The sequence below is a fragment of the Cyanistes caeruleus genome, chromosome 3 (genome assembly GCF_971803275.1).
Source record: "Cyanistes caeruleus chromosome 3, bCyaCae1.hap1.1, whole genome shotgun sequence".
Lineage (NCBI taxonomy): Eukaryota > Metazoa > Chordata > Aves > Passeriformes > Paridae > Cyanistes > Cyanistes caeruleus.
In genome coordinates, this window is record NC_141703.1 from 82,808,515 (window position 1) to 82,818,849 (window position 10,335).

Genomic DNA, 10,335 nt, shown 5'->3' on the forward strand with positions numbered 1-10,335 from the left:
AATACGCTAGTTATTCTGTATTGGGATTTTGCTGAAAATTTGTCAAAGATCAGTTTAAGCACTTTCTATGCTATCTAAAAATGGCAGAAGTATAGGACTGAATTATTGGAGAGCCCTCCATTCAGGAGGATCCCAAAACATCTATATGCTGGCTTGCTAATGAGAATCACAGGCTTGTCAGCCCTTCCAGTGAAATAGAGCTGTCAGATTCTCAGATGTAACCAAAGAGAGAGGAAGAGAGAACAAGAGCTACCCAATGACATTTAAAATTCCTTTCAAGTATGCATACGTAGTAAAATGCCAGCAATGGGGTTAGACAAGTTCATAACAAGCCTCACAAATGGGTTACTCTAAATGAGAATCTAGAGGTCTCAATAATAAAATCCACACACCTGCTTCCTCAAAATTGAACATTTTAATTGAATTTTCTGCTCTTGTTTGTTCTTCTTTGAATCACTTTCTTCATCTTTCAGTTGTAGTTGTGCCCCCAATCTCAATCTGAGCCATCTGTTCCACTTCTAATATTAACATCTTCTATCATGTAATGTACTATACCCTGAGAAAAAGAGAAGAAAGATGATGACTTTCTCCTGGGAGGAAACCTTATATTTCACAAAAGGTTCAGCTGTCACTTTAAAACACCTTCCCACACACAAATATGCACCTGCCACATTAGAATATTATTAATAATGCAGCCTTCTTGTGTTTGACAAGCTAAACAAAATTACCCAAAAAATGTGGAAAGGTCTAGGAAAGGTGAGAGCAAGTCAATGTTTCTTTTCAAAATGATAACACCCAAGCTGATCCACAGTAGAAAGTAATTACATTTTAAATGAACTGTTCTAACTTAACTCCTTGTATACATTGCAAATTTCCATCCTTTCCAATTACACATGTATCTGTTTAAGCTTGATGAAATTTGCAGAGTTGTGTTGACTCTTCTTAGTCTCAGTCTAGAACTACAAATCCCTGTTCCTTCCATTCTGGGTTGTCATGGTCCTTCACTAGCTAATAGTCTCTATCCAACCCCCACCACTCATTTGAATCCCAAATTCGTGGGAGATTTGTGGGTCGGAGCAAGAGAGGACAGTGGAGCTGCTCAGTTTTGCCTGTAACTGCTGTTTCTATCTGAGCTAGAAAGTCAGCACACTTGTGAAAAAAGAGTGGTAGTGCAAAGAAAGGAATAAACTTCAGGTTTAGGGTTGATCCTAATAAATTAAGGAAGGGAGTTGTGGGAAAGTGTCTGATGAAAACATGAAAAGTGGTCTGGGATATTTAGGGTGCCATGACAAAAGAGAAACTAGAAAGAAATCAGGTAGTATCAGGAAGGAGTTCAGAAAGATGAGGTGAGGATCAGGTTTGTTTGGAAGAATCAGGAAGCCTGTAAGGAAACACAAAGTGTGATTGGCTGGGAAAATTTAAGAAAGAATAATGAGATTAAAGGAAAAACAGATACTATCAGTAAAGAGAAAATGTCAAAGCCTCACATTTTCTTTATTCCAAATGGATTGAAGCAAGCAAATGTGAAAGCCACTGTTCATCAGATTCAGATTGTTTTTCCCTTGTGGAGACATTTCATCATTGCATGGCCAGAACTGTATAATGAAAGTCTGGAAGTTTTGATGCATCTGATTCAAAATACTTCTCTTGGTTTTGTCTATCCCAATTAGGCTTTCTGCCTAACGTAGCTATTCTTAGTTTATGACACTCGGGGATACAGGTGCTTCTCTAATCCATCAAATATAATCCAGAGCATGAGATTGAGTCAGGCATTGGGTTTCCATTTACAAACTATCGGGATTTTAAGAGAGGCAGGACAACTGGGAGATGTCTTAAAGCACATTATTACTCTTCTTCTACAGTCTCATGAAGGAGTGAGAATGTCTTCACCATGTTCACTAGATGTTTGTGGTCAGTGGTCACAAGACCACAGGTTACAAGGTCCTTTAAAGGTTAATTAGCCAATAAACTACTGCCACAAAAGAATGTTTCTATTTTCACACCAATAGTTAATTATTTTGTCTTATCTCTTTGCCGCAGTGCAGATTTTCTTAACCAATCATATAATGACATACAAAACTATTTGCTACACTTAAAATCTTCATATTACCTTTATAACTACTTCTATATCTTAACTTTAAAACCTTAAAACTTTCCACTACCTAGCTTAATGTCTTTCTGTCTAAACTACAAACAACCTACATTCTTGTCCATGATCTCTAAATCCTTCTGGATTTAAAGGCAGAAGCCCTTTCCAAGGTCTCAGGTTGAACCCTTTATTCATTTCTGTGTTTGAGCCTGCCTGCACAAGATTTTGAGAATGCTTGGAATTCCCACAACAAACAAGGATTTTGAAATCCAGGTTTTGTGGAGACTAGGACCATAGAGGCACATAAAGGTTAATGCTTTGAGTGTAGCCCTTAAGAGCTATTCTGGACTAGTGCTTCATTGTGGGCTGTCTGGTTTCAGCTTAAAATAAGCTGCAGAAGCACACTCATGGCCAGCTTGTAACTGAAGTCATGAGCTGGGTTGCAGAGCTCCCTGCATATTCACTGCTAAGACATAGAAGGCTGTTCAGACATGCTGAATATTCCTCTGAAGTTCCTCTCTGTTGATTAAAGACCTTTAATGTGGGGTTCCTATAGTTAATAGTTATAGTTTAATGTGGAGTGCCAATAGTTAAATAGAATCTTAGCTGTAGGCTGGAATAATGCCTTTGGCACTGGGAAATGGTACACAGCAATTTGCTAACTTGAGTCCATCAAGGCAACAGGAAAGGCAAGTACAGAAAAATTGTGCTTCATTTTATTGGTCTGCTTCACTTCACAATGGCTTGTGTTTGAAGATGGCATAGATGTTTGAAATCAGGGTTTGGGTTTTGAAGGCACCAAGTGTTTTGGAAGGTGTTGCCTGAAACCTAAGCTGTATCCAGACCTCACTGATCCTGCCTCACTGCTGGAGGAAAATACAATGCACTGCCTCAATGAATATTAGATTTAATATGTTTCAGTGTAAATACATGTTTTAAATTCTTCTCTGGGCTACAAAGTTACATTGACACACTTTCAGTGGGAAAGTAGTTATTCCTCTTCTTATTGCATGTAACCCATGGCTTTGTCTACCATACAGAATCATCTAGAGCTGAGTAACTATTGATTTGACCAGCAGAATTGGGGCAATGGAATACACATGTGTTTCCTGGATCCTATAGTATTTCTAGCACCAAGATAAACGTTATCTATATAGTAAAAAGAAATATAATCATCTGCCAAATTTGCAAAAAGACATGGAGTATATTTTCACAATCAATTCCTAACACCAGGAATATTTTAAATGTCTCCAGTGCTCTGGAAATCAGTGTTACAATTAGCTAAATAAATTTACAAGTAATTTTGTGACCTAACCCCATAATACTTCATTGAAAAGTTTTGTGTATCAGAAGAAAGTCCCTCTGGAGCATAAAAATAACTCACTGATTATTGAACAGAATCATCAGAATTACAGTGATATTTTAAAGAAAAAAGACTTTATCTTTAAAAGTTCCTAGCACACCGATGGCCATGAACCACTGAGAGTGAAATTCAGGGTTTTGGAATATGTTTCCCAGAAAATGGTCTTCAATTTCATTACAGCATCTATCTGTTTTGTTGTAGTCAGACTGAAAAGATGTTCTTTCCTTCCTTTTCACCTTTTTATTTGAGGTCCTTTTCCCAATTGTTTGGTCCTGGTGAGCCCAACCTTCCATAATTCAATAATTGCTGTCTAAAAAATGCCTTTAGAATATGTACAAGTTTTTTCTGTTGGTAGCTTTTGAAAACAATGTCCTCATATTTGGAAATATTACCACAGTCCCAGAAGTTTAACAAAGCTAATGAAACACAGGGAAAACCAGGTCTGATTAATACAGAAAACGATGGTTAGAAAATGTGGAGCATTTACTGGGCTTGATGATGAACTCCTGCAGGTCTTATCTGGTAATTTCCTATTCTAAATATGTTATTATTCTCAAGCATGTGTTTTTTGCAATCATGTCTTAAGATGACATGTTACTGCAATTAAGCCTCAGCTTCTGATGACTGGTTACAGCTACCTGGTATATCCGAGACAGAGATAGTAGGTAACAATACACTGTATCCAAACAAAGTTATTTGATCTTTCTTTTGAGGAAATATTGTTAGCACACACAGAAATATTTTCTGGCAAATTGCTGCTTATAAAGAGTATGGGTAACTCAAAAGAGACACACTTTGCACCAAAAAGTATCTTAGAGTGAAAAAAAGTGTCTTAGTACTAAATAGAATATTACCCCTTAATATAAAGGAAATATATACCTAGTATTTGAGTGCACATGGTTTCTTGAGGGAAATATTTATGTTGACTGAGGACGTGAGTTAACTTCAGAAGAGCAGAGCTATCCCATGGGCTGGCCCAACAGCCCATCTAATCTGGAATTCTTTTCCAACAGGGGCTGGTACCAGATGTTTAGAGAAGAGTGTAAGAGCTAAGCAGTACACAATACTTTCCACATTCCAGATATATTGTTCATGGACTTCCTGAGCTGGTGACTATTTTCAGACCATCTGCTTGCTGCACCCACTCTCCATGAATTAGTCTAGGGCTTTTAAATGCATTAGTGCCTTTCGTCTGTGCTTCCACAGCATCCTGTGGTAATGAGTTTCACAGTTTTATTATGCATGATGTGAAAAAGTTCTGTTGATGGAAAAAGGTATTTCCAGAGGGTGATTCATCCTTCCTGACTTAGCAGAGGATTAATTACCCTTTGAAGAGTCTCATCTTTCTGCATTGACATTAGAGCTTTAGTCAATTACTTCACACTAGACACGTACCTTTTGGATAAGTACAGATAGGGGAGAGTTATCCCAATTTTAGGATCAGTTTAATTAAATGCAATAACCTCTTTCAGTTAAACACTCTCAGCATAATATTTTTTCTGTAGATTATGATGATAGGAAATATCATAAAGTTTTCCACAAAGATGTACTTGAATGAAAAATTGCTGCCTACCTTTGTAAGCCTGATGGCAAGGCTTTTCCTCTGCCAGTTTAAACTAATTAACTTCATGTGTAGATGAGGCCTAAAGGATCATTATAAGAAGAGGAACATTAGGTTTCATTATTTATCTCTTTTTATTGAAAGGCTTTGGCTAACACATGTGTATGGTTAAATTATATGAACTATGTCTTGAAACAGATGAGCAAGTTCTTGCTGTTCTATCAGTCAGTGGTTACTAAGCAAATAATTTTTTAGAGAGAGAGACCCTCACTAGAATTTGGGAAGTGAGCCATATATCGTATATCAAGTAGATTAACACAGGGGATGTTTTCCACATCCAAAAGATGAAAGTTTCTACTCTGGGAGATGACAATGCACACAACACTGATCATGTAGATATAAGGTTTTTAAACAAAGTAAGATTTAATGCTTTCTATTCACCTATTACCTCAGCAGAATAATTAAATCATGTAAAACTTATTTTTAATAGCCCATGGCATAGAATGAAGAAATTATTTTATAATGAATATGTGTTTTAAACACTTGGGATAAGAAATCAAAATAAAATATGCATTTACACAATATTCTGAAACCTTTATAGCTCGGAAATAGTTCTTATTTGGCAAAAGCACAGACAACTACTTGGCATTAACTAAGTTAGCTCCTGTAATTATAATCAAGGGAAATCACCTCACTGGTACTCAATTTCTAACAATAAACTTCATAAAGCTTGTTAATGAAACTCACCATTTCAATCTTGTTTTTTGGAAAATAGTTATTTTCCCAAAGAAATTATAAAGTTGTAGGGAAAAAACCCCAAACCAAATCAAACACACTTTTTATGTATACTTGACTCACTCCCTTAGATTTCTGAAGAAGTGTTATAGAAACAGTGGCATTTTGCAGCCAGACCCACAGCAGGATGGAATAAATGGTTAGGTCTTTAATGCAAGCACTGGGAGAGTTGGATTTCTTGCTCAGTGGCAGTTGTCTGGTGTCTTTGTTCAACTGAATGGTGAATGGTGCAGTCCAGATATGCCTAAATCCTTTGCCAACTATGATGGCCACTAGAAGCGGTAGGGCTGTCCTAGCGGTATGCCCCAGCACATTGCTAGGACAGATTACTGGTGGAACAGATGGATCCAGTAACAGTTTTGCATGACCTCTGGAGGAGGGTGAAACTGCACCTGGAAGTTAGTGTCTGGATGATTACACTTATTAACTTTTTGCATATGAGAGAAGCAAGACAGTAAGAATGTGTTTTGAAGTGGATATTGGCTTAATAAAAATGTTAGAGTGTTTAAGGATTTTTACCTAAAAGTATCTGAGAAAGGCTGCATGGGAGATAAATATAGATCTGCAAAGCTATGCCAAGATGGAGCCATTTCCAAGCAGAAACTTAATGGAAATTTATCTAGTGGAAACCTCACTTGCTTAAACCTTAGACAGTCTCTGAAGTTAGGCGGTAACTGAAGTGGATTTAATTTCAGTTTCAGTCATGATCCCATGTTTCTCTGTGGCTTTAGCATTTATCAAAAAGCCTTTAGGATTTTTATATTTCTTGTAAACATGGGACAGTGGTAGTAGTTCCCTGACACACAATGATGCTTTAAAATAATGATAGTTTTAAAAATGCTGTGAAAATGACAGGCACTGCTGTAAGCTAGTTATAGAGAATTCATTCTGAAATGGTGTAAGTATTTGCTTCTGCACTGCCTAACTATCATGATTTCCTATTTTCTTTTCCAGTTGACGAGGTTAACTTATTTTTTAGAGGCTGGACTTTCTGAGAGTTGATGCACAGGGTCTTGGCATTCACTGTACTGACATGCCTCATGGAAGTCAGTAATAGTTATTTAATGGAAAGAGGAGTGTTCCATGAATCCCCAATGAACACTATTTTGTGTTTGCATAGAATGTTCTTGAGACAACTCTGTACAATTGTGCTTCTGAATGCAGCAATATAAATCCAAATTTCATTGTGTAAATAAAGTATTTACCTATTAAAACAATGTTATTCAGAAAACTGCTGTTATAAACTATGATTTCCAGCACATCTGAATGAACTACTCTATAGGAAAACCTTTGCTGAATTTTTATATCTTTCATGCTTCTTGTAAGCACAGTACATTCCGTACATTTGCAGATATTTCTGCAGTTTGAGAATGGTGCTTGCCATCTACTTTTTCTGTACTGCTTAATTATTGATAGTTTTGATTAAAAATTCTGGCTGTGTATTCTAGTGTGTATGCACTGTGTGACAGATAGGGAAATGTACATCTGAGAAATGGTGGATGCATATTTTTGTTGCCTGTTCCATTTTTAATTTTGGAATGAAAGTCAACAACATTCTGAGCTGTATCAGCAGGTAAATAGTCAGATCAAGGAAAATGATCATCACTCAGCGCTCATTAGAAAACACACAGAGTTTTGGGTCCAGTCCTAGGTCTGTTTGTACAAGAAATTGGTTGAACTTGTATGATGGTCACCAAAATGATGATTGCAGCACTTGCCCTGTGAGGAAAGGCTGAGGTTGTGGGTCTTGTTCAGCTTAATGAAGAGGTGGTTTTGGAGAAACCTAATGGAAGCCTGGTCATACCTGGAGAAAACAATGCAGAAGGGAAATAAATAGATAGTTGTTGGAATGGTAAGGAAGAATTTCAATGTCAGATCAGGTCCTGATAGGTCTCAGGCCTGGGAGGCAGGGGACAGTGTATGCATCTTTGCAGACTGAACTGTGTCTAATTTTTGTTGTGGTTGCTTCCGAAGTCAGTGACTGTGATGTCTTGGGGTGAAGATTGATAAGGCACAACTTCAGGAAACTTCTGTGAATGTCTCACAGTGCTGATGTACAACTGGATGTGCCAAACATTTCCCAGTCAAATTCTGTACTGGAAGAAATTCCACTGGAGAAGTTGAACTGAAGAAATTCCAATGAAGTTTGACCAGCAGGTGGTTTGGTATTTCACAAGGGTACTTGCTGGCTAGAGTGTTTGTAGAAGTGAAAAGAAAGGAGCTGAAGGTAAGAGTCGTTGTCAGTGCTTGGATGTGCTGTGTGGTGTATGGTCAAGTTCTGGGGAGCACTAAATGCATTCAGCCAGGCCCAAAAATGCCAGGATCTCATTGACTTCTGATTATATTGTCTGAATTTATAGTGATGTATGTACATGCCAGATGTTTGTGCATGCCAGACATGCATAAACCATATTTGTCTTGCTCTATCAGTATGCTGGTGACGATTCTCCCTGCCCATTAATATTGATATATTCAGCTATTGACAAAATGCTCTAAGCAGCCTGTGGGAAAAGGATTGTCTTCCAGGCCTGTGGGGTGGGTGTCATAGTTTGAGACTGAAGTGGCAGCAGACTAAAGTGGCTTGAATACCCAAAACACTTTTAGTCACAGGTGAAACATCTGCCCTGTGGGGAAAGGCACAAAGAGTTAGGGTTTTTCAGCTTGTAGCAGAGAAAGCTTCAGGAAGACTTAATTCCAGTCTTTCAATACTTAAAAGAAAGATGGAGATAGACATTTTATCCTTTTGTGGTAGGGTATGGGGTACTGGTTTTAAGGTAGATTCAGACTAGATAGAAGGAAGAAGCTTTTTAAAATGGGGGTGGCAAAACACTAGAACCGATTGCTCAGAGCTGTGACCACCCCATCCCTGGAAATACTCAAGGACAGGTTGAATGGGGCACCAACCCAGTGAAGGTGTTCCTGCCCACAGAAGGGGGATGGGAACTAGATGATGTTAAAGGTTCCCTTCCAACCCAACCTATTCTATGGTATATTTGGTGTTAGTGTGTGACATGGCATTGTCCTCCCACAGGAGACATTGTGGTGCAGTACCAGACTCGGGAGGGGCAGGAAACACTTCTCCAGGAGACTTCAGACCATGGCTCAGGGAGTCTCTGCTCACTTCTGTCAGTTATGGGATTGGGGAGGGAGGGATATCTTCCATTCTGATTTGCTCAGGTCTTACAGCTCCTGGCTGTTTCCTCCCGGGTCTCAGGGCTCACCCTTCTCAAAGGTTCTCCCCACACAGCTGCAAACAGCTTTGTTACAGGGTGAGATAGGACGGCCCAAGCTGAGCAGCCCCAACTGCACACTCAGCTACCACTAAAACTTCCTGGTTTTTTGGATCTGATCCTCCAATGAGAAATTAAATTCTGAGCATAGGGAGCAGTAAATAAGAACATTTAGGTGTCACATACATAATAATGACCCACAAAACTGTGATGCCAGATCTTTTCAGAGTGGCCTTAAGGCTCAGCTCTTCAAGAGCAGCAAAAGGTCTTTCTGCTTTCTTTTCTGTATATCCATCTATCAGTTCTCCCTGAGTCTCTCCTCCTTCCTCAATGCCAAGCTGCTTTGGATAATTTGTCCCAATTAATTAGATCCCAGAGCTGTTTTCAAAAGCCTGTACCATTCAATCCCCATGCTGCTGACTACCTATTAAATGACATAATTTAGGATCCTATAAGGGAAATCAAGCATTTATCTTACTTTTTGTCTATTACCATAGCAGACCAAAGACCTGATATTTACATGGAAGCCATCTGAAATGCTAATGCAAATAATTAACTCCAGTCTGCAGACTCTATTCAAATTGCTCACTGAACCCCACACCGATTCAAGAAATGAAACTGGAAGCTTTTTTTTTTAATTAATCTTTTTTTAGTACTGAGTAAAACTGTGATTTACTCTTTTGTCTGTATTTCCCTTAATTTGAAGTATAACTAAAGGAGGTCTGTAATTGCCAATCCTTTTCTATAACACCAAACTTTTTTGCTGGTTTTTTTCTGTAATTCTTTAGGAGACTACATAACTTTTAACAAGGTTCCCCAACCTCCTTTTTATGCCCAGTAACACCAGCTGCCTTCTTGTGTCTCTAATGAATGTATCTTCCTCGTCTCACTCCACCACCTCATCACTTTCATTGTGTTCCCCTTCTTTGACAGGTGGTCTTGTGGGTATAACGACATCATTAAATAGCTCTAAAGCTGCTAGTAAGGAAATAGTTATTGAGTGAATCAGAATACCTTCACTGCTGTAGCTAAAGGAGCAACTTGCAGTGTTTGCTAAATTTAACTGTTTCTCCTCTGCTTGATCTCATCCATCAGGTTCATAAATCAGGAGAGACTTTCATTTCCTATATAAAGAGATTTAGGTCTATCTGAAATATTTGGGGCTGCCCTTACCCCCCTCCTCCTTCCATTGATCTATACCCCCTGCCCCGCTGCCATGGGTAACAGAAGGTTTCCAGGTAACCACATCTTGGATAAACACAAGTAGGGCATGCACAGTACCCTGGAACACCTACTG

General features: G+C 38.5%; 2 long non-coding RNA genes across 2 annotated transcripts in view; one reads left to right on the top strand and one right to left on the bottom strand.

Moving 5' to 3' along the window:
- Window positions 1-10,335, top strand: part of LOC147654288 (uncharacterized) — a 148,802-nt gene that overhangs the window by 36,835 nt on the left and 101,632 nt on the right. The window lies entirely within an intron of this gene.
- LOC111925356 (uncharacterized) lies at window positions 397-10,263 on the bottom strand. The gene is made up of 3 exons (XR_015284880.1): window positions 10,053-10,263; window positions 5,026-5,095; window positions 397-3,773 (listed from the first exon to the last, which is right to left on the bottom strand). It is a non-coding gene; the product is annotated as an uncharacterized LOC111925356 (long non-coding RNA).